At 43.9% G+C, this 25,494-nt stretch overlaps 1 protein-coding gene and 1 non-coding gene across 21 annotated transcripts in view; both read left to right on the top strand.

The window, feature by feature from the left end:
* LOC126284064 (GTPase-activating protein CdGAPr) overlaps window positions 1-25,494 on the top strand; it is a 718,807-nt gene that overhangs the window by 337,259 nt on the left and 356,054 nt on the right. The window lies entirely within an intron of this gene.
* Trnaa-cgc (transfer RNA alanine (anticodon CGC)) lies at window positions 17,491-17,563 on the top strand. Its single transcript has one exon. It is a non-coding gene; the product is annotated as a tRNA-Ala (tRNA).

The raw sequence follows: 25,494 nt of genomic DNA, 5'->3' as shown, positions 1-25,494 counted from the left end.
GTAGTACGTATTATTTGTGGAGTAAACTCATGGACGTCTTGTAGAAACCTCTTCAAAGAATTGGGTACACTAACTACTGCCTCTCAGTATATTTACTCCTTAACGAAATTTGTCCTAAATAATATATCTCTTTTTCCAACAAACAGCTCACTTCATACATACAATACCAGGAACAAAGATGATCTGCACAAGGACTTAAAAGCACTTACTTTAGTTCAAAAAGGAGTCCACTACTCAGGAACACTCGTCTTCAATGATTTGCCAGCAAACATAAAAAAATTAGTTACAAATAAAGATCTAAAGGTTTTCAGAAATTACTGCAACCAGTCGCCTTTTATGTAGATGTATTTTATTTAACCATGACCGGTTTCGAGCTGCCTAGCAACTCATCATCAGATGGTATATACATTCAGTGCTTTTTTGTACCCATTGTGTGGGTGCTTGAGTATCTGTGGCTAGACAGAAACGAGAACAAATAATCGCTACATGTGGTACAGTAACACGAAATATTTACAGCATAATTTATGTTTAACGTATACGTTACATGTAGCGATTATTTGTTCTCGTTTCTGTCTAGCCACAGATACTCAACCACCCACACAATGGGTACAAAAAAGCACTGAATGTATATACCATCTGATGATGAGTTGCTAGGCAGCTCGAAACCGGTCATGGTTAAATAAAATACATCTACATAAAAGGCGACTGGTTGCAGTAATTTCTGAAAACCTTTTCACACCACAGTCGCAGTGTTCCACATCCACAATGGATAAAAGTCTCAAATAAAGATCTGTTTGAAAGGAGGGTGAAAGACTTATTAGGGGCCAACTCCTTCTACTCCATTGACGAATTTTTTAATAGAAACAAATGATGTATTGCATATATTCATACTGTTAGTATTGTTATTTCAGCTTTAAAACAAAAAAAAAAGATTGTTGACATGTTCCACATGCACGAGGATCTCCTCGGCACGGATCTATGGAACGAAAAACTAATCTAATCAAAGCACGACTCACAGCCCTACTTCTCCCACCGTCTAAACTTCACAGAACTTCTCCTGCGTACCTTGCGGGACTACCAGTCCGGGAAGAAAGGATCTGCGGAGAAGCAGCTTAACCGATTGTTTCCTGAATGAATTTCCAGTCTACAGCAGGGTGTGCACTGATTTGAAAATCAAAGTATTTCTTCACGGTAGCCTTTCTTCGACGAGAGCTAAAACAGTTTTATTGTACTAATTTGTGCACTTACAGCCGCTACGAACCTTTATTTTTGATCTGTTATCCAAGCATAACCAGCTTGTTAAGTATAATTTCCTAGCCGCGTGTTATGTATAATTTCCTAGCCGCGTTCTGTGTGCACTTTCTGTGGCTACTATGTGCGCCAGAGTCGATATGCAGGGGAAGGAAGTTTGTCCGGCCTGGAGCTGATAGGGTGGACTGTGACTAATCCTCCTAAATGGGAGTGGTGGGAGAGGGCGACGTAAAAGATTGTCTCTTGGGCGAGTGAGTTTCCCAGCGTGGAAGCTGTTTTCAAGCACGTACTTGAGGAATGAACGTTTGAAAAGTCCTGACAACAGGCGATATTTTGAAATAGTGTGTTTAGCGCGAGCTGCACACGCTTACTGAGTCTGGTTGACCGAAAGGCCTGAATGTCAGATTACTTCGTCGAGCGCTGTGGAACTCGCGAAATCGAGGAGGAGTCGACCGGCAGTCCTCGTCAGGTGTACAAGTCGTGTGCCGTCTGGGGGCTGAAGTGGTGATTGGGGTTACGTGATCTACAGAGTTATTTCTTGCAGTACGAAAAATTGGGAGATTTCGGAAGTGCGTTACGGCGCGCGGTCTCGAAGTTCCGGCTGAACCATTCACTCAGCGAGTGTTGACATTCAACAAGTGTGTAGACACTCAGTACGCAGGTATCTCAAATTACGTTGTATAGCTGAACAGGTACCTAGGTGGCGTTGTTTGGTGAACAAGACGGACTTGACGAGATTTGCATTGAAGCCAGTATATTGCATTCGTTTCTGTGAACATATAAATCTTTTGAGTGTTTCTTTGTATTCTTTACCCTACAAATTTTGAAATATATTCCTGTCTTATTGTTGTTAAGATTATCGGCGGAAGTTGCTGTGAGCCTGTAGGAGACGATATGCAACACATCAGGGTTGGTTGGTTCGTTCGTTGGTTGGTTGCTTTGTGGGATTAAAGGAGCCAGATTGCTACGGTCATCGGTCCCAAAACATCAGGGGATCAATCCAGTTCCGTCAATAAACGTTCCCAGTTATATCTGCGCAGCAGTGTGTCGCATAGTTTATCTCGCGCACCTGCATATCGACAGGAGTCGGGGGGGGGGGGGGGGGGGGTTCTGATCACGGCCGCGGATGTAACTTCGCGTGATGCCACAGGAGCGCCAGCTGACGAGAGAAAAGTTTCAGGCTTTACTCAAAAAACTAAAAACAGCTTGGCGTATTTGACTCTTATTCGTTCCATTAATGTAGGATAGCAAACTTATTGTTTACAAGTCATATGGTATCACCGTAAAACCGAAATAAAATTATTCGACCACTGCCTATTTAGGCCTTGTGTGCACTGAAACTAACAAAGTGGCCAGTGTGTTCCTGCACTTTTTCCATTAAATTTACCTGCCCCGTTCGTGGCACTCCCTGTTGCAGACTATCTAAAAATTGATTAGTTATAATGTGAGCTGTAACAACAGCTCATATTATAAAATATAATACGTCATGTTATGAACTTAAACATATGGATACAACAAAATTTCGCGGCACAAATCGTTGTTCAGCGTCACGTCGCGACCCACCGGCTGTGAAAGGCTAATCAATATTGTGCTTAATGGGGAAAAGTGGATACCTAACATTACAACATAAAGCGGGAGAGAATGGGGACACGGTAGTACCTTTATGGGTTAAGCATTGAAGCACTTGCGGAAATACTACGTTGATAATTTAGTGGTTAGGACCCTCTACGTACAACTAAATAAAACCGATTTCATTATATCATGTGTTACATGTTTAATTTTTTTAAATGTATCATCAGTAGCGTGAAATACACTGCCCGACAAAAAAGATGAAGCACGCAGAAGTCATGGTCAATGTCAATGTAACTTCGTATACGTACGTAGCATTGGCAGGTATGCACGAGGTCTGTTCAAAAAAAATTCCGGAACATCCGTAACTTCGCGTCAATGGTGTTGGAGCGAAATGCGGTTGGCGTGCCTGCATACGTCTGTGTTTACACATGTCTAACTGCGGGGAAGTTTCATTGTTGTACGTCTGTTACTTATTGTTTATTGCTGTATTGGGTAGAGCGTTGTATCACACAGTTTGCGAATTTCGGGGTAGAGTTAGAGGAGCTTCACACACACACACCAAATGATTCAGGAAGCCAATGGTGAAGAGTGCTCAAGCCGTACTCGGTGTTACGAATGGTTCACATGGTTTAAAAATAGCCGCACGGAAGTTAAAAATGACCGTCGTTGAGAACGCCATTCGGCGTCTACCGACGACGCTCATATCAGAAACCTCAACGGAATTGTGCATGCAAATCGAAGACTGTCTGTCCGAGAGATTTCAGGAAAATTTAACATTTCAGTTGGATCATGTCATGAAATCCTGACAGCATTTTGAAACGCATCTTGTTGCCGCCAAATTCGTCCCACGGCTCGTGACTAAAGACCAGAAAGACCTTCGCCTCGCAGTCTGTGAAGAGCTTTTGCATTGCGCATATGAGAACGAGATGTTCCTTAACAGAATCATAATTGGTGATAAGACATCGGTGTACGGTTGTGATGTTGAGACTAAGGTTCGATCTTCACAGTGCGTTGGGAAAAGTTCTCCAAGTCCAAAAAAAGATCGTCGGGTCAGGTCAACTGTCAAAGCCATGCTGATAGTTTTCTTTGACTTTCAAGGATTAGTTCTTCATGAATTCGTGCCACAGGGACAAACAGTTAATCGATGGTGCTATCGGGATGTGTTGCGACGCCTGCGAGGAAATGCGAGAAGGAAACGGCCTGAAATGTGGGAAGACAGTTCGTGGGTCTTGCGTCACGATAAAGAATCCTCACATCCATTCCTGTTGGTGCGTGACTATTGCACAAAACACGAAATCACTTTCCTGTCTCATCCTCCGCACTTTCCAGTTCTGGCCCCTACCGATATTTTTTTTATTTCCAAAGTTGAAAACTCCGTTGAAAGGAAGAAGATTTGCAATGATAGAGAGATAAAAGAAAATTAGGAGACGGCGCTTCGCGCGATCCAGCAAGGGACGTACCAAAGACTGCTTCCGGAAGTGGAAACGGCGTATCAATTGTGGAGGAGCGTATTTCGAAGTTGACGTGCACTATAACTAAAAGGTTAGCGTAGAAAAAATTTGTGGATAAAATTCTGGAATTTTTTTTACGGACCTAGCAAATGATTAGTGAAGTTGGTATTCTCTATGACATGCAGAATGGCCACCAATGTTCATAAGTATTTTTCATGTGTAGTGTTGTTGCTAGGCCTGGTAACTTGTGTACGGGGGCGTCAACAGCGTCAGATGTTGAATGATGAATGTGAAGGACACGGAGATGCCGCGTTCTCGTGTGTAAGCTTTATCAGCACCTGGCAGAGTTTGAAAAATTTCTCCTTGTGGGTCTCTATTTGGCGGACTGATCAAGTCGTGGAATATGGAGATCTGTGGGACACTCGGATGTGAACGTGGCCCGATACTGGACTGCATTTGTAAGTAGGATGTTTAGGTTTTTTTTTATTGGTAACGCCGCCGCCACGTAGCGCTCTGTATGAAAATCACTGGCTATGCCCTGTGCAGTCTATGGCTGGTCTGCATTGTTGTCTGCCACTGTAGTGTTGGGCAGCGGCAGCTGGATGCTAACAGCGCGTAGCGTTGCGCAGTTGGAGGTGAGCCGTCAGCAGTGGTGGATGTGGGGAGAGAAATGGTGGAGTTTTGAAATTTGTAAGACTGGGTGTCATGAACTGCTATAAACATTATGACTTTTGATGATATTAAGGTAAATACATTGTTTGTTCTCTATTGAAATCTTTCATTTGCTAACTATCCTTATCAGTAGTTAGTGCCTTCCGTAGTCTGAATCTTCTATTTAGCTGGCAGTAGTGGCGATCGCTGTATTGCAGTAGTTCGAGTAACCAAGATTTTTGTCAGGTAAGCGATTTGTGAAACGTATAGGTTAATGTTAGTCATGGCCATTTTTTTGTAGGGCTTTTTGAAAGTCTAAAATTATTGTGTGTCAGTTTAAGCACAGTCTTGTATAATTTTTCTAAGGGGACGTTTCACATTGACAATGAGGTTTGGAAACATTCTCATCGTCACGGTTTTGGTCGTCGTATCGTATACCAAGGACCTCGTAACCGCTTCACATCTGTGTTTGCTGTTCGAGAACAAGTAAAGATCTCCCTGCAGCATTCTGTGTCATCTTGGTCGGAGACAAGCAGCAGTCCTGATAGGGAATTACCGTTCCGTTGCCACAACACAAGAGGGTATTTGTTGTGATGCCTTTACCGAAAGGCATGGACAGCTGGCTAATAGGAATGGCGTCACAAAGTGTGCAGCGATGGATTACGTCTCTGCACTACCCCTTGTTGAACGTCCTCAGCGAGTTGGCGGCGACCTAGGGAGACGTCCCATTGTTCGAATGTTTTGGAGAGCGCCAGAAGTATTATTCCCGTTGTGGTGGTGAGGGGAGCCATCGTGTGTGACTCCAGGTCGCGACTGCTTGTGACTGAGGAATTAGGACGGCCCAGAAGTGCGTCACTTATATCCTGCGTCCTCAAGTATTATATATCATGTGATTATGTCTTGGTGCCATATACGAACAGGATAATGCTTGTCCACGCATGACAAGTGTAACTGACTCTTTGTGACCTATGTTCGTGATGTTGAGGTATCTTCGTGGCCTGCAATATCCTCAGATCTCTTCTCGATAGAACGTGTGTGAGGCAAGTCGAGCGCAAACTCCGTCTCGGCGACGGTAACCGGGATATCAGGGACCACTTAAAAGCGTTGTGGGCCAAGCTCGCCTCAGGACAGGAATCAGTGGACGCACCCGGGCGTAACGGTATGCTGATAAGCGGGCTTGTACTGCCAGTTTCTTAGTAAATTTGATTCAGTTTTGTACTCACTGAAATAGCATGACAGATGGTCTCAACCCGTAAAGCTTCATTTCGTATCGCCCCATTCAGAATGCATCCCTTTTCTTGTCAGGCAGTGTCTATATTTCTCTGCATACTATTTTGTTTTACATACTAGACGTTGTAGTTTGTCATAAACAGTTCTGGCACTTCTTGGCATTGGGTAAGATGATGATGGCCTAGGTTCTTACGAGATTTATAGGTGCTGGTCGGCATGTGTGCTCGCTTTGGTGGTGATTTCCCGCGATAGAAATGGCAATACATTGCGGGACCCCTGTCTGTACTGTGCCCGTAGCATGCACTATACTGGTAAACCTGTGAACATCGAAAACGAATTGCATTTACGACGTAGGGAGCGAAGCCGTACACATTCCGCGTTGAACCTTCTCTTGCTTGCCTGTTGAGCAGGCGGAACGGGCAGGCTGTTTTAACTCCCATCCAAGCCAAGCAGCAACGCCCGGCCCAAGCGGCCTACAGGAGTCTCGCTTGTCTGTGCGTCTTCGGCTGTGCTACGCTACATAGCAGTTTATTCTGTACGCTTTTATTGTAGTGTTACGTGTAGCGTTCGGAAATTGTTCAAACTACCCGAGTATCACAAGACGAGGCTCAATGAAATATGATTTTGTCTTATTCTAGGCTGGGAAATGGTGGATTTTGTTTGTCCTATGTAGCGTATTTCGAACATATTATTTCGGTTGAACGGTTTTCTCTGCAACTTCAACCACTTTCGATTAGTAGTGATTATTCTCTATTCGCACCATCATTAGGTCACCTCAAATACTTTTTCTATGGTAATGAGAACGATCTCTGAAAGTCGAGATCCTTTGCACCTAAGAGCCTGAAAACGTGTATAATTCTGCAACGCCAATTAAAGTAAGGTTTTGGAAGCCTATTTTCTGTAACCTTAGTGTGTTCCAACCAAATTTGAATAACTTTCCTTTACGAGTTTTCTGAATTCATTCTGAGTGAGTCCAAGGTTTTTCTACGTTCCCCAAACGGATTTTAGCAAACACGAAGTTCGTTTTTATATTACGTTAATCTACAAAATACATGTCTGAAAGAAGCTATTATTTCATACTAAACGCTCTTCGCACTACATTGCATAGAACCACAATATGGTTTTTAATATTCACCGAGCCATATTTTTTTATATTTCAATCAATGTTTGCCCTCTATTTAGAAAGCCCATATACTGCTAAATGGCCTCAGGTTCTTAGCCCACAGTTGTCAGTCATTAAGCCTTTGTCTTTTTTCAAAATATTTATGGCGTGAGGAAACTGCTGTTCAAATTCACAAACATGTAATATACTCGAGGTTCACAAATTGGTGTTAGTAACTTTCTACACAGTTTGTATGGCGAGGCACATACCGATTTATTTGAAGCTGCCTCATAAAAGCACTAAAACTTTTCAGCTGTTGGACCTGTGCTCTGTTTCGTGACTGGTGTATATTCCGCAATTCTCAATTTCTCGTCAATCTTCTTTAAGTATGGTTTGTTCATTTTGCTTCTCCCACCGTTCTGATAAATGAGCTGCCGTGAAATTACCTACGTAAACATATACCTGGCTAGTCACGTTGGATTGACAGCGCACAACCCGTTGACAGTTGTGTGTGTGTGTGTGTGTGGGGGGGGGGGGGGGGGGGGGGGACTCAACTGCTAAGGTCATCAGTCCCTAAGCTTACACACTACGTAACCTAAATTATCCTAAGGACCACACACACACACACACACACACATGCCCGAGGGAGGACTCGAACCTCCGCTGGGACCAGCCGCGTTGTCAGCTGCAGCAGGCTGAGCGGGTCCCGTGAAGCTTGCCAGGCTAGCGGAAACGCAAGCTGGCCTGCTTTAACCAGTGTGCTTCGCTACACGTGTACACTGGTGTCTCGGACGCTGCAAGGTGAACTGCTCTAATGTTTGCGACGGAGGTAGGAGCAGGCAGGCAGGCTGGAAGAAGAATTTGTACACCTGTGGCAGGAGAGTTGGAGTTGAGGTTCTCACCGTGTCCTCGACTTACTGGAAGCAGGATGTCTCACGCGGATGTTCGGCTCGCCCGTCGCAACGCCCGCGTCGGACTTTCGGCGCCGTGAGTGTGCCGCGGCGCCTGGAGGCTGTCTCGGGAGACGGGATGGGCGGCCGCGTCGGAAATACCGCGACGGGCCGCCGCGCGCCATCGACCTGCGAGCCGGCGGTGGCGGAAACAGGTCGCGGGCAACGGACACCCACGCTGCCGGCTGCCCACGCGCGCCGGGCCAGCGGTTCGGACAGCCCGGCCCGCTGCCCGCTGTCACTGAGAGAAACATCCTGAAAACGGTTCGGTCTAGCAATCTCTTTTGAAATCCAAAGTGACATGTAGCAATGTCTGTCCCAACAGTACTTTTCTGATTTGGAAGTGATTCTTGACAATCTGCAAGATACGCGGCCACAGTTACCGCAGCAACTTTATTGGTCTCCGAACGTTTTCGAACCACGTATGCCCTTGAGAGAGAGTGCAACAAGAATATAAACTGAGGTAAAATAATGGTAATGGAATGTCGTCGAATTAAATCAGACGATGCCGAGGGAATTAGATTACGAAATGAGCCAATGAAAGTAATCGAAGAGTTCAGCTGTTTTGGCAGGAAAGTAACTGATAGTACTGTTGTTGATAATTTTCCCGGGTTATATGGCCGCGGTCCATGGAATTCTTCCGTGCCTAACGTTTCGTCCAATACTACGTTGGACATCTTCAGGGGTATGGCTGGTCCTGCTGAGTCCTGCCGACTGACGAGTCGGGTGTCGGAGAGCGGCCTAAATACCGAGGAAAGTGGCAGTGGACTAGCTTGCACATAGTAGCACAGAGAAAACTAGTCAAAGATAAAATGTAACTATCGATGATAGTCCGTCTTAGATAAAATTCACTCATCGATTCTGTAACGCCACTGTCCATATCTCGTTTAATTTCAAGGCCTCTTCTTTTCTATTAAAATTATCTTTATGTTTATAAATTTCAATAGCCTCTCTATACAGTCGTGGATAATAGTTCGTGGTAGCACTTAAAACTGTAGTTTCAGAAAAGTAAACTACATGGTCACCTGACTGAAGTGCATGTTCCGCAAGGGCCGATTTATCTATTTTTCCCAGTTGGCTAAGACTTTTATGCTCCTTTACCCTCGTATTCACACTTCTTTTCGTAGTACCAACGTAGACCTCGCCACAAGTACTCGAAATTTTATACACACCGCTAGATGATAATGGTGGCCTATCTTTAACAGAACGAAGTACTTGTCCTGTTTTTCTGGTAGGTTTAAATACCGCTTTCATTTTATGTTTCAGCAAAATTTTGCCGATTCGATCTGTAACCTTACTAATGAACTTCTTCCATTGCTGTGTACCATCCTTGTCCTTTGGCCTGCTGTAATTAGGTCTTAAAACTCTATTAATTTCTTTGTTTGCGTACCCATTCTTTTCGAAGGCCTATTTCAGATGATTCAGTTCCGTATCCAGATGTTCCGGCGTACAAATCACACCTCTGAGGATGTCCAACGTAGTATTGGACGAAACGTTAGGAATAGAAGAATTCCATGGACCACGGCCATATAACTGATAGTGCCAGAAGGAGAAAGGTCATAAACGCAGACTGGCAATAGCGAGAAAAGCGTTTCTGAAACAGAGGAAGTTGCTAACATCGAACACACAGTGTCTACAAGTCTTCCTTGTAAGTATTTTATATGGCGTGCAGTATTTATGGAAGTGTAATTTGGACGGTAAATAGTTCAGACGAGAAGAGAGTAACAGTTTTTGAAATCTATTAGCACAGAATAATGTTAAAGATTAGATGCATAGATAAACTAATGAAAATTTACTGAATTTTTTGCACACCCGTGTTTTTTTTTTTTTCTTATTGCGTAATAAACAACCACAGATCAAAGTAAAAGTTCACAAAACCTGAACGAGCTGGGTCGGCAACAGCGACCAAAGTTCATGCTGGAAGAATACACTCAGGTGACAAAAGTCGCGGGTACCTCCTAATATTGTGTCGGACCTCGTTTTGCCCGGCGGAGTGCAGCAGCGCGACGTGGCATGGACTCAACAAGTCGCTGGAAGTCCCCTGCAGAAATATTGAGCCATGCTGCCTCTATAGCAGTCCACAATTCCTCAAGTGTTGCCGGTGCAAGATTTTGTGCACGAACTGCCCTATCAGTTATGGCCCGTACGTATTCGACGGGCTTCATGTCGGGCGATCTGGGTAGCCAGATCATTCACTCGATTTGTCTAGAATGCTCTTCAAATAAATTATGAACAGTTGTGGCCCGCTGACATGGCGCATTGTCATTCGTAAAAACTCTGTCGTTGGTTCGGAACATGAAGTGTAAAAATGAACGGCTGTAAAAGGCATCCAAGTAGCCGAACACCCAGAGGAACCAGTCCATTCCAGGTCAAACAGTCCACACCATTATGGAACCAGCACCAGATTGCACAGTGATATGTTGACATCTTGGACCCATGGCTTCGTGGGGTCTTCGCCCCTCGAACCGCGCCATCAGCTCTTACCAACTGAAATCGGAACTTATCCGATCAGGCAACGGTTTTCGAGTCGACTAGGATCCAACTGGTATGGTCACGAGCCCAGGGAAGGCGCTGCTGACGAGGCACTCGTGTCTGTCGTGTGGCGCCATATTCCGTTAACGCTAAATATCGCCACACTGTCCTAACGGATACTTTGTCGTACATTGGTTTCACGCAATGTTGGTTGTCTGTTAGTAGACACAGCGCCTCTCTGTCGTTAAGTAAAGGCCTTCGGCCACTGCTTGTCCGTGGTGAGAGGTAATGCCTGAAATGTGATATTCTCGGATCACTCCTGACACTGTGGACCTTCGAATTTTAAATTCCGTGACGATTTCCGAAATGAAATGTCCCACGAATCTAGCTCCAACTACCATTCCGCGTTCAAAGTCTGTTTATTCACGTCGTGTAGCCACAATCAAGTTGGAAGTCTTTTCGTATAAATCTCCTGACTTCAAATGACAGCTGCACCAATGTGTGTGTGTGTGTGTGTGTGTGTGTGTGTGTGTGTGTGTGTGTGTGTGTGTGTGTGTGTGTGTGCGTGCGTGCGTGTGCGTCTCATCCCATGACTTTTGCCATCTCGTTGTATTACCAAATTATCACCACAGCAAGTAATAACCCTTATAGCAAACCGTCGTGTAACCCAGTGGGGAGTGAGATGGTGGGGAACGTCCACTGACTGTGCAGCGGCGACTCCTCACCTTTATGCCACAGTTCTTTCAGTAGTGTTTATGCAGTGACTCATCCACAGCATGGCTGATAGTTATGTTCAGTGAGACTGGAAAGCCTTGCACCACAGTATTAAACTATAGCAGGTATAATCGTATGTTAAAAGTTTAGGACAGTGAGTCAGGTATTAAAGATAAATAGTTTGTCTTGGGGCAGTGTAACTCACGGAGCGTAAATTACCCAATTACCCAGACTATATTCATCCAGTTTTTGATAATGTCTGCACTTAATAACTTCCAACAAACTTTAACAAGCTTTGTACATGGGATTTCGATTCTTCACACAGCTGGGTACGTAGGGAGGAGGGACGACGTGCCTACCGGTATTTACATACAAAATTAATTCTGTATCGTGACTGACATTCTTGCCTCTTTTCCTTGAAGAATACTTTCCCAACTTATGGCATAACGACTAATCTCGAAACGCCACTGTGTACGCGTGTAGAGCGGCACAGAGGTTATTTCCGAGCCACTGGTTACGTCTCGTTTGGCGCAAGTACACTTGGAAGAGGGCCAGCTGCAAAGAGAGCGACGCTCCGCTCCTCTGTTCCGTCCCGTCCCGTCCTGTTTTTTGTCGTGCGCTGGGCCGCTGACGTCACGTCGGCTGCATAGGAAACCCGAGTGCGACTGGCGTAGCGCGGCGTGGCTGGTAAACAGCTCCGACCGGGGGAGTGCGGCAAGGGCGAGTCACGGCTCATACACACAGTCCAGCAGTCCAACATCAGCTGGGCGCTGGGGTTCCGGCACTAGCGGACGCCAAAAAACATTCTGTTTATTTCATATGACAATATCGTCTACGTGAATAAAGACAGAAAGCTGGTAAAAAAAATTTACCTTACACATAGGAGTACAAACTTTTTATTTTCAAAAGAATCATCGACCTCTACAAGGATGTCTTTCTTTCATGCACGCACCTACAGGTTTGGGGTACTTTTTACAGTCACGTTTAAGATCAAATATTACATTTATTTTTCTCGAGTGTTTATTGTGCGTTACGCGGGACACACGGCAAACATTCTGATAGCAGTCAAACTTGGGCCATACGCAAGCAACCAGATCTGAAGCTACTGTATACACTGCTGTTGGTATGCAGTATCGGAGTTCACGCGAAGTTGTCGGAAGGGAAGTCATAAACGGAATCTTTGGTAAGCCCTAACAAAAGTAGTAATAACGTACTATTTGATGCGTGCGCCTCTTATGACCGGAGGCGGAGTGCTGTACCCTTGACGAAACTCAGACCACACAGCTCTGACTGAATTCCACCTGTTGAAATGGAGAATGTAAAATGCAGACGTTGCCTTATTGCAGATCACATAATGAACGTGGGAGCAAGTGATGTAGCTGCGCAGAGATACTTCATACTTCTAGCTTGAATTGTAAAACTACAGTAGGCTACTGTAGACTATCATGAATGAACTGAGACTGCAATAGTTCTAGTAGCCTTGGTTATGCATTACCTGTACGTTAGGTGTGTTGCATACCTATCGGGCGTTACCTCATAACGATCTCTCTGTTTTGTATATATAAGGGATAGGGAGACCTACGCAACATTTTTGTTATACATAGTTATCTGCCTGTCTGTTATTTAAAGTAAACAGTGTTTACAGAAAAATGGAAACTGTCAGTGTTTAATTCGAAAATCGGTGATCCGTAACATGAAACAGGAAGATGTAGTAAAAATGAAGAAAACAGATTTATCATAGAGAAAACGTTGTTCCTCGATAAAAATGGTAAAGTAAAAGAATACGAAACAAAAACATGTCAACTATTGGTCGAATACTTCAAAATGTTCAAATGTGTGTGAAATCTTATGGGACTTCACTGCTAAGGTCATCAGTCCCTAAGCTTACACACTACTTAACCTAAATTAACCTAAGGAGACACACACACACACACACACACACACACACACACACACACACACACACACACACACACACACACCCGAGGGAGGACTCGAACCTCCGCCAGGACCAGCCGCACAGTCCATGACTGCAGCGCCCTACACCGCTCGGCTTCAATACTTCGTCAAAGGTACATAAAACATGTTGTTAGTCATAAACAACTTTCGCATTAATCAATAACGACAGGAAACTCTTTGATCATGATTGAGAACGTTCTATTGAGTACAAAATAACAGCAATTTATTATATATAGTTTTTATGTTTGTGCGTGTAAATTGTACTTCAATCAAAAGTAATTGCTGTGGTTACATTAAAGCACAAAAATTACACGATCAACTAATTTTTATCACTCTTAAATTGTAATTTATATTCTGTAACGAAATAAAATACTTAGTGGGCTTATGCTGAAGGATGGCGGTTCTAATGATGTGCAAAACAAACAATGAAACAAACAAACAAAAAAGAGAAGTCGTCAGCTGCAAGTTCGTCTCTTACAGTCATTTGTTTCTCTGCCTACCAATACTACCGGTAATGCTAGCATTCGTTGCGTCCTTTTTGTAGTGAACCAAAACTAACGAAGCGTACTTTTGGCAGAGCGCAACTACTTCTAGCGGAAGCTTACAGATGGAGCCAAGATACGTACTCAAAGTTTCCATCTTTACACCTGTAAATGAAATCAACTTTGTTAAATGCATCAACCTGTCTGAAACACCCTGTACCTCGCTGTCGTACGTTCATCCCTGATTAAATAAAACCCTTTCTCAACGACAGGCGCTACTTAGGTATTAAGGTATTGCTCTAACCGACGCGTGGGCAGCCGTTGGTGACCCGCGGACCAGATTCACGTACTTTAGCTTTGCGGGCCCGCCTTGTTGCCTGGCGCAACACCAGCGCTCCTGCTGCAGTCAGAGCGTGTGCGACGTTAAAGTTATGGGACAACGCAACTGCAAGAAATTGCGCGTTAAAACATGCGGCTTTTATAATACATTGATTTTATGTTCACCCTATCTTCAGATCTCTGCATTTACTTACGCGGCGTGAACATTAAATGTTTACTTTCGGCGTTTTACAACAGCTTTGTTAAGAGTTCCGTTGCAAAATTTTGCAACGCCACTAGTAAATAATCATTGTTCACGACAAGTAAGTAAATGTATACAACTGAAGATTGGATGCCAGGCATCCTGAAATGATATCATGGAAGAAAGGTCGCTTCTCGCAGTTAATTCATTGTAAATTACCATCAGTTTCAGTAGTTGCAGTGTTCCGGTAGATCCACGACGGACAAGCGTTGTTTACTAATGTTAATGCGAGAAAGAATAGAAAAAAAATACTGGAGTAAAATAGGCGATCGCAGTCGACTAACAGGAGGAGCAACCTCGCTAATTTCTTTTGCGGACCGGATTGAAATCAATCCCGGGACGAATGGGGCACAAATGCTCTAACTTAACTGTCGCCCGGTAAAACATGGACAGTTTTCATTTTTTCCCAGGCCATGTAGTTCTTGTTGTAAATTTCATTCAACAGTAACTTTCTCTAACCAGACTGTCGTGGCCTGTGCTCTCGTCGTAGGAGCAGTGAAAGGTTTAAAGGTGCGTCTTGTTTCGCAGTGAAATACAGACACCGGAAAGTATTATACTGTGGCGAGAAGAAGATAGTGGCTAATGTTTTCTAGAAGATTTCAAAGAAAAGAAAATTAGTTGCTTCTGTTACGGTAGGTTGCAGAAACGTCATCTGATGTTCTGTGTCGAGCGTAGTAAATGCGCGAAGAAAACGCGAGTAAACTTCTCACTACTGACAAACTATTACCGTAATTGGCTTCCTTTTTTTGATTCCACAGTCGAACTCTGCTGTACATTCTTACATCACACCTGCAGAACTAACACAAAATGTTTCTTTTTTCGCCTAATTTGCCCTTACCGACTGACTTAAATGAAGCGTATTACCAGAGTTTTAACATCTATTAATTCATCCATTTTACATATTGTGCTAAATGATATTTCACAATTTAAAGTATCCACGTTTTTCATAGTTCTCACGAATGACGTATACACGGAATTTGACGTTTTATTAAACGGCTGTTAAAAGATACGCTCATGCGGCATCTGCAGCTTAATCTCACATGGCGCGTATAGACACTGAACTCTCGGATAGGGAGGGCGGTGGTTCAAATCCCCGTCCTCCCATCCACGTTTTTCGTCGTTTCCTCAGATTCCTTTGAAAGATCACGATCTATTTGCTTCCGAAGTTCCTAATCCGCGATTGCACTCCGTCTGTAATGACCTTGTCTACGGCACGTCAAATCTTCATCTGCCTTCATTATGAGTTTTTGACTCTGCAGCGGAGTGTGCGCTGATATGAAACCTCGTGGCAGATTAAAACTTCGTCCCGGACCTAGACTCGAACTCGGGATCTTTGCCTTTCGCGAGCAAGTGCTCAACCATATGAGTTACCAAAGCACGACTCACGTCCCGTCCTCATAGCTTTACTTCTGCCTGTACCTCGTCTCCTACCTTCCAGACTTCACAGAAGCTCTCCTGCGAACATTTGCAGAACTAGCACTTCTGGAAGAAAGGATATTGCGGTGACGTGGCTTAGCCACAGCCTTGGGATGTTCCCAGAACGAGATCTGCCTTCCTTCCGCAGTTCCCATCGACTGTTTGGAGAGGGAGACGGGAGGGGAAGACCCGCGGAGCTACAGCATAAGCCTATCCTCATGATCGTACGCGACTGCGTGGTTTACATTCCACGGGAATTCAGTAGGTTGCGACAGATTCGGAAGAATATGTAACGCTATGTTTACTTTCAACTTAAGACGAACTTAGTGTACATACAAATACATTCCGGTTGAAATTAGCGCACGTTGTTACTTCGCAGTGCGACACAAAGTTGCTGTACGAATGAGTTCCCGTATACCCCGAAATACAACGGTGTAAAAAAAAAGATTTTGTAGTGAAAGCTTAAACTGTGCGGGTTGGGAAGGGGAATGACATCAGGAGGAAGGAATATGTGTGAGGTAGGTCGTAGGGATTAAAAGTAATGTAGTAATCGAGCGACGGCTGGACTGGCTGGGTGGCGGTAGTCGCCGGTAGCTCCAGCCACCGGGGACTCTACTTGCGCGTCCGGCACGGCGGAATGCGGTCGCGCGGTTCCTGGCGGCGCGGCGACGAGCCGGCCGCAAGGCCGAGCGTCCCAGAGCCGCCGTGGATGACGCGCAGCCGATACCGCCGATACACCTGCTTCCCGCAGCATTTGCATCGCTTATCCTTGGCGCCGAGTCACGCCGCTATTGATAGCGCTATTGTGTGTCGCGGCTCTCGGCTTTACATTCCCGTCGCAGCGTGAGGCCGAGGAATCCGCGTTGTAATTCGCCAGCAACTTCTGCGCCTCTGGCGCGTGTTTCCCCGCTGTTTCGCACACGAGTTAGAGATCAGAAATGTGGTCTCCCTGCGCTCTTTAAACTTGCCAACGGATCCTATCACGCTCTCTCTTGTTTCATAATCGTCTCGAATCACCTTCGTGGCTGATTTTCGTGAACAGCGTTATGCGATAAAGTCTTGTGCTCTCTTTAAGAAAAAGGACAAAACACACACACACACACACACACACACACACACACACACACACACACACACACACACACACACGCCCGAGGGGGGACTCGAACCTCCGGCGAGACCGCCCGCACAGTCCATGATTGCAGCGCCCCAGACCGCTCGCCTAATCCCGCGCGGAACAGAGAGGAACAGGTGCACCGTAACAGAAACAACAATGAACGCAGAAGGTGCGATTATTTGCGATGACTCACGTCTCACTGAGAGACAGCTTGCACGTATCAGTTGGGACCACTCACACAACTTTAAAAGAACATTTGTAAATGTCTAGGGCTTGTGCATGATGTGTACCGCGACTGCTTATTTCACGGCAAATGCAGACTCGTCGGTGTGTGCCGCAATTGGGATGACTATTTTGGGTATGAGAGCGATGCTAGGTGCCGAAACTTCGTCACTGCTGCTGAAACATGAGCGTACTGTTACGACCCCGAGATGACACGGAGAAGTACAGAATGGGTGTAACACAGTCAACACACACCACACAAAGCAAGAGCTTGGAAGTCAGTCTGTGAAGCCATGGTCATCCATTTTTCGATTACCACCGAGCGAGGTGGCGCAGTGGTTAGCACACTGGACTCGCATTCGGGAGGACGACGGTTCAATCCCGTCTCCCGCCATCCTGATTTAGGTTTTCCGTGATTTCCCTAAATCGCTCTAGACAAATGCCAGGATGGTTCATTTGAAAGGGCACGGCCGATTTCCTTCCCCATCCTTCCCTCACCCGAGCTTGCGCTCCGCCTCCAATGACCTCGTTGTCGACGGGACCTTAAACACTAATCTCCTCCTCCTCCTCTTTCGATTACCAGAGGATGGCGTACAGTGACACTTCCAAGACGCACAACAGTCAGTGCAGATTACTCTCCAAACGTCCTGAAGCAATTGATGAAGGATCACATCCTCCCAAAAAACAAAGTAATTTGATTGGGCAATGGAAGCTCCATCACGACAATGCTCGGCCACATGTTGCTAATACTGTTATCGAGTTCCTGGCAGTCTTTGTTCGACATCCGTCGTTTGTCGTTATATGTGCTCGTATAAGGTGTGTGTGTGTGTGTGTGTGTGTGTGTGTGTGTGTGTGTTGCTGTAAGTTTATTATCTGTTTTCATTGGACGAATTTTGTCTGTTTTAATTTACGATTGTACATTGTATACACTGCATCGCTTACTTTTCGTCTTACAGCCTTCACGGCCATCTGATACCGACTACCCGTCATTTCGCCCTGTCAGTGTCAGCTTACAGCAGCACGATGGCGCACTCAGCTTCTTTACTAAGTAGCGACCAGCCTCATTCCAGCAAGCGTGAGTAAGAGAGAACGATTCGACGAGTAGCAAGCGAGCGCAGTGCCACCGTTCTCAGACCCGTCATAACTCACGGAAGGAAGCCAGTGTTGCACAGGCGTAACAGCGGCGCCTTCATCTCTAATGTAGACAACCGTCAGCACGGGATTCGAAGATTCGTACTCGTTCCGTACCTGATCTCTTGACAGGAGGACGTCGTGCAAAAAAAAAATGATTCAAATGGCTCTGAGCACTATGGGACTCAACATCTGAGGTCATCAGTCCCCTAGAACTTAGAGCTACTTAAACCTAAATAACCTAACGACATCACACACATCCATGCCCGAGGCAGGATTTGAACCTGCGACCGTAGCTGTCGCGCAGTTCCGGACTGAAGCGCCTAGAACCGCTCGGCCACTCCGGCCGGCTTCGTCGCGCAATTCATCAGGCTGGAAACTTGTTTGGGAAACAAGGCTATCGCAGAGTCTTACATAAAACTTAATTTACTGGAAAAGTCAGGAAATTTTCGGGGAATTCTGAGAGACTTGGAGTAGGGGAGGGTGGCTGGGACCATTAAACTATTCCTTGATAGAAAGAAAGGTGCCGAGTCAGAGACACATTGTTACAAGCCACTCTGAAATGATGTTTCAGAAACAATCCGTGTAAAGATGCCCTCGCATGGGACGCTTCTCGTCGTGAAGCACACCAAAACTGATTTGCACGCTCAGAATCTAGCTGATACATCACACAGAGCGTATTTCTTCTCATGATATGCGACAGCAGCGCTCTCCCGTGGCATAATTTGCTTACGAAACTGGACGCACCGAACACTACCACGTCAGCTCTAAAAAAAAAAAAAAAAAAAAAAAGACACATTTACTTCCTTGGCCGTATGCTAGCAATGTTGGTCTGTCTGTACTGTGCATAAATAAAAACTTTTAATATCCGTGAACATAATACATGGTAAATGGAGATGTTCCAAGTCCAGTCAGTACAAACATGATTTTTTTAAAGTTTCATTACAAATAGTCCGAGAAATGTACAGTAACCGCTCATATAAAACAAAAATTATTTAATAATTCTGACTTCTTATTAAAACCTTAGGGCCATTCTAATTACATCACTCCTGTGCACCAGCAAAATTTTTAGAATAAGTGAAATGTAGAGCTTTAAACGAGGAAGTGCGAAATTCTCCTTCTGCAAGTAGTGAAAGTTCTTTTGTAGCAACACACACACACACTGAAGCAAAGCAAGCGCTGTATCATGTATAAGATACAGAGGCGAGCGAGTGCACGGGACTTACCCTAGTTCACTGCTAGTAGCGTCACGTCATCGTAACGCGCCTGCATATAGTATTGCACCACATTTAACATAAAAGTAAAAATTAAGATTTGTGTGTAAAACTTTGTTAAAGTATAGTTCTATGTAATAATGTTTCAGGTAACAAATCTTAATGTTATAAAATTAGTAGTTTACGTAAAATTCACGTTTTGAAAGAAAAATAGGAGGCGCTAAATAATGACGCTAGGAAGCCAAAATTTGGTGAGAAGGTGCAGTAAGAAGTCATTAATGAGTGGTGCTGGTTTCCAAAACCATAAAACTAAAATTGACTCCAGAATCCGCGTTTTTCGGAAAAATCAGAGGCGCGAAATAATAGAGCTACAATATTGAAAATTGGTAGGATGCTTCAGTTCACCCTAATAATAATAATAATGGAAATACCACAATCAGTTACCTCTTCTAGTTTTTTAGTAATTTAGTAAAAACTACTTTTGTGAGTAAAATGTACATAAGCATTATAGATTAAGTACTTTAAATTTTAATGATAAAACAAATTCTTTAAGACCAATGATCAGATAGGACAATTAACAAAGCTACACCAAGTTTTAGTCTTGTAGCATAATTAACAGCTGATACAAGTCTTGATAAAGCTATGGTTCAGAGGTAACAATCTACCGTTAGTTCCATTGTAAAAATTCTAGAGAGTAAAGTTTTAATTTTAGCGGGCTGAGATTTTCTACGTGCTTCTGTACTGCTCAGATGTATGTATACAAAAATTGAGAAGTTTGTAAAGCTATTATTAAATGTGATATTTAAGATTATGTGCCTGAGATAGCGATCATTTGGAGGCTGCAGGCATCTGCATAGGAACGCAAAGAACAGATGCTCTCTTGGCGGTACGCGCCGGAGCTATATAAAAAGAGCGGCAGAGGCAGTAGTAAGCTCACTCCGCATTAGACCAACGCCTAGTCCACGCGAGCTTAACGTCCGATCGCGCCTCGCCTCGGGTGACGTCATAGCGGGCTGTGACATGCGCGTACTTAGCAATGTAAACGGACATTGAAAATCGCGAGGACTGTACACCGTCCTGGATCGTTTAGACTTTGGTAACAAACTGTTATTGTGCCGTCCGTGTGAAGTATAATTCCGCGTGGCAAGTGGTGACTAACTCCACTTTTAAGGTGAGCATTAATCTTTTTTTTTTTAACATTATTGCGAACTATTAATAGAGCACCGTTAGTTAGAGTAATGAACTATTCGGGAGGAACTTGCTGTAGAAGTCGCCTCTGAACTATTAAACGATTGGCTGAATTAACAATATTTCATGTCTTTAGCATTTTCAGAAGTTTCGAGTAATTTGTGTGAGCCTTTAAGTTATAAAATCTTGTTTGGAACTTTAAATTTTATTGAAGCAGCCCTAATCCCGTGAAGAACTATGGATATTTTTCGTTTAGCTGGGCTGTACAGGAATGTGGCCGTGCAGACTGGGAACTAAGGTCAGTAAGTTTCCCTTCGCTTTCTGACTGGCCACCAAATTAGTTGCCAGGCTCGCGTGATTTAAGGTGGCAACGTTCAACTTTCATTCAACATTAAACAACGACTTCTTCGCCGTCCCACATATGTTGCATCGGCAATAGTCTGTTACGTGAAATGAACATTCAAACAACTCATTCGACAACTTCTTCGCCGCCCCACAGTTTCTCCATTTGTTTGGTTGTTGTTGTTGTTGTGCTCTTCAGTCCTGAGACTGGTTTGATGCAGCTCTCCATGCTACACTATCCTGTGCAAGCTTCTTCATCTCCCAGTAGCTACTGCAGCCTACATGCTTCTGAATCTGCTTAGTGTATTCATCTCTTGGTCTTCCTCTACGATTTTTACCCTCCACGTTGCCCTCCAATACTAAATTGGTGATCCCTTGATGCCACAGAACATGTCCTACCAACCGATCCCTTCTTCTAGTCAAGTTGTGCCACAAGTTCCTCTTCTCCCCAATCGTATTCAGCACCTCCTCATTAGTTATGTGATCTACCCATCTAATCTTCAGCATTCTTCTTTAGCACCACATTTCGAAAGCTTCTGTTCTCTTCTTGTCTGAACTATTTATCGTCCATGTTTCACTTCCATACATGGCTACACTCCATACAAATATTTTCAGAAACGACATCCTCATACTTAAATCTATACTCGTAGTTAACAAATTTCTCTTCTTCAGAATCGCTTACCTTCCCATTGCCAGTCCGCATTTTATATCCTCTCTACTTCGACCATCAACAGCTATTTTGCTCCCCAAATAGCAAAACTCCTTTACTACTTTAAGTGTCTCATTTCCTAATCTAACGTCAAAATCAACATCAACCGACTTAATTCGACTACATTCCATTATCCTCGTTTTGCTTTTGTTGATGCTCATCTTATATCCTCCTTTCAAGACACTATCCGTACCGTTCAACTGCTCTTCCAAGTCCTTTGGCGTCTCTGACAGAATTACAGTGTCATCGGCGAACCTCTAAGTTTTTATTTCTTTTCCATGGATTTTAATATCTACTCCGAATTTTTCTTTTGTTTCCTTCACTGCTCGCTCAGTATATAGATTGAATAACATCGGGGAGAGGCTACAACCCTGTCTCACTCCTTTCCCAACCACTGCTTCTCTTTCATGTCCTTCGACTCTTGTAACTGCCATTTGGTTTCTGTACAAATTGTAAATAGTCTTTCGCTTCCTTTATTTATTTTTTTTCTCCCTGCCACCTTCAGAATTTGAAAGAGAGCATTCCAGTCAACATTGTCAAAAGCTTTCTCTAAGTCCACAGATGCTAGAAACGTAGGTTTGCCTTTCTGTAATCTTTCTACTAAGATAAGTCGTAAGGTCAGTTTGCCTCACGTGTTCCAACATTTCTACGGAATCCAAACTGATCTTCCCCGAGGTCGGTTTTTACCAGTTTTTTCATTCGTCTGTAAAGAATTCGCATTAGCATTTTGCAGCCGGTAATTTTCACATCTGTCAACACCTGCTTTCTTTGGGATTGGAATCTGAAATACGTTTCGGAAATAGAAATCCGAAAAACCGAAATATGTACAGTCGAAGGACTTTTATTTGTGAAATATGTTATAACTGAAACTATTGTTGACCCGTTAAAAAACCGCTTGGGGGACACATTGATTGTGGAGTTAAAAGGCGTTGGTGCCGACAGCCCCGTAACGCGCCTAGTATCGAAAAACTTCACCAACAGTTCGCCTTACTGAGCGACATTGTAATACAGGGGGCGGAAGGGCTTTGCACAGTGAGGATATGAAGGCGTCAGCAGCTCGCCTGTGGCCGCGACGGTGGTCGGCCACGATGGCCTTAGCGGCTGAACGGCGCCTCTGTGCGCCGCACATGGGCCGTGAAGCAGAGACGGCCTCGGCCCGCGCCACCCGTTGCTCCTTTTCTGATCGCCCTGCAGGATCACCACCAGTGATCGTGCTGCGTGACCCTCCGAACGAGAACGAGGCTTCGCCTAGCCACTTGGAATTGCTTCTGGTTCCACGTTGCTGCGTTATGCCGTCAGATGATGCAAAGCAAGAGAGCATACTACTCTGCCGTTCCACGGTACCTATTATACCGAAAAGTGACCTTTCGTACTACGACAATCACTGTGAAAGGCATGAGCAACATACTGCTGAGAATAGATTTTCTCCTCACTCTCTCCTCCATTAATCTGATTTCATAAAGGTCTTCACAGACCGACGAAGTTTTCAAGCCCGACGGTCGAAACTTTCTAAGGACTGCTTAGAATTCTTCGTGAATCCTACTCCTATCTGCCTTACGTTTAGCTAAATTTATGTGGTTGTTCTTCCTCGCATTGCTCTGAATATTTTAATAAAACTAGTTATGGTGAGATAAATTTACTAATGAACTGACCGATATCGTACTGAAAACTTAAAAACCAAATATCCACTACTACATAGCAATGCGAAAATGTTATAAATATTGTAATTACAACACTGATGATGGATCTCTCAAAAACTATGAACGATTATTTATATTTCACTTGTAAAACATTTGTTTGAAAGATGAGTTTGCATAAACAGATCGTTATATGATAGTAATTCCTTTGCCACATGTTGTTAGAGGTAAATCTTTGTTTTTAGTGCAGTTGGCTGTACGAGATTGAATTGCGAAGATGGAATACATGTGTGTTTTATATTGATTTGTATTGTGAAGTGAAATGACTGAAGATACACGTGTTATTTGCCAGAAAGCCCTTTGGTGCTTACATCATTTTGCTGAAGCAACCTAGTCATCCTCTAGACGATCATAAAAAGTTAAACCAAATAATGGATATGGAGCCTTCAACTCACAAAAAGAAGAGGAACAAAAACTGTTTAAATTTGTTCGTTGCTCTCTCTCGCTGCAGTGTGTCACTATCTCAGCGTGGCAGGTGCTGTGAAAAAGTGACCAGCCGCCCAAATTAGCAAATTAAAAACATGAGTGAATCAACGTTGGGCACGAAGAGGGTGGTGACGGTCAGAGTAGCCACTCCTGCATACTGAATTCTGATGGCTGGCTGCCGTTTCTGTAGTACTTCTGACGATCAACAGTATTTACTCTGAAACTTATGGCAGAAATGCTCTCTCTGAGTTGACGGCCCAACGCAGTTTCACTCCGGTGAGCACCTAAACATTGCGTAGGGACAGACACTGCTCTGTATCAGCATACTACTCCTTTAGTTTTTTGTTTTTATGACTTCAACAAGCGTTACGTCATTGTAATCAACTTTTCAAGACCTATCGATTGACCTTATAAAACTATATCGTTTTGTTAAAAGAAATCCTTGATTGCCTCAGTACCTAGTCTGGAGAAATTTTATCCCTACGTGTATTGTTAAAGCCTTGTTTCGTTGTCTAGAACAATACACGACGTAATTGACTGTTCACATTACGTGATATACGAGAACAGCAGGACATTTTATTATTTATACTAGCTGACAAACCCAGCATTCCTCGAATATTCGTTTTGTCAATTTTTATTAGAAACTAAAACGAAAAATCAACTGTGTTTGTAGTCTGATATAGAAAAAAATGTCATTTCCAATGTATTCGTGGAAACACCTCTGAAATTATGAAACAGTCGTACAAAGAAATTTTACACAATGTACAGATATAGCAATTCATGTGCTTCGCGTGTGTAAAACGCCTCTTCATAGCTCTATGGACGCCTATTGCTTCGCCTACAGCCGCTTACGCTTCGCAGTGGAAAGCTGTGAAAAGCGGTGTCAGGTCTCAAGGCAACACCTTAAATTGACTCCACTGTAGAAGTGACTTCATAATAAAGAATAAATGTATTAAAACTGCATTCATGATGCAGCAGTTTTTCACGCATTTCACTTTCATGGCGTCATATCTCATGAACCATAATAAGTAGGTGGTAGTTACCCCCATAACGATTCTTGCCTGATATGTGTACTAAGTTTGCTTGAACTCGGTCCAGTGGTTTAGGAGATGATGTAGAGCGCGCTCGCTCACACAAACTATATATATATATATATATATATATATATATATATATATATATATACTGGCCATTAAAATTGGTACACCACGAAGATGACGCGACATTTAACCGACCGACAGGAGGAAGATGCTGTGATATGCAAATGATTAGCATTTCAGAGCATTCACACAAGTTTGGCGCCGGTGGCGACACCTACAACGTGCTGACATGAGGAAAGTTTCCATCCAATTTCTCATACACAAACAGCAGTGACCGGCGTTGCCTGGTGAAACGTTGTTGTTATGCCTCTTGTAAGGAGGAGAAATGCGTACCATCGCGTTTCAGACTTTGATAAAGGTCGGATTGTAGACTATCGCGATTGCGGTTTATCGTATCGCGACACTGCTGCTCGCGTTGGTCGAGATCCAATGACTGTTAGCAGAATATGGAATCGGTGGGTTCAGGAGGGTAATACGGGACTCCGTGCTGGATCCCAACGGCCTCGTATCACTAGCAG

The sequence above is a fragment of the Schistocerca gregaria genome, chromosome 8 (genome assembly GCF_023897955.1).
Source record: "Schistocerca gregaria isolate iqSchGreg1 chromosome 8, iqSchGreg1.2, whole genome shotgun sequence".
NCBI classification, from domain to species: domain Eukaryota; kingdom Metazoa; phylum Arthropoda; class Insecta; order Orthoptera; family Acrididae; genus Schistocerca; species Schistocerca gregaria.
Note: the sequence above shows the minus strand (reverse complement) of the source record. Positions and strands in the feature narration are given on the sequence as shown.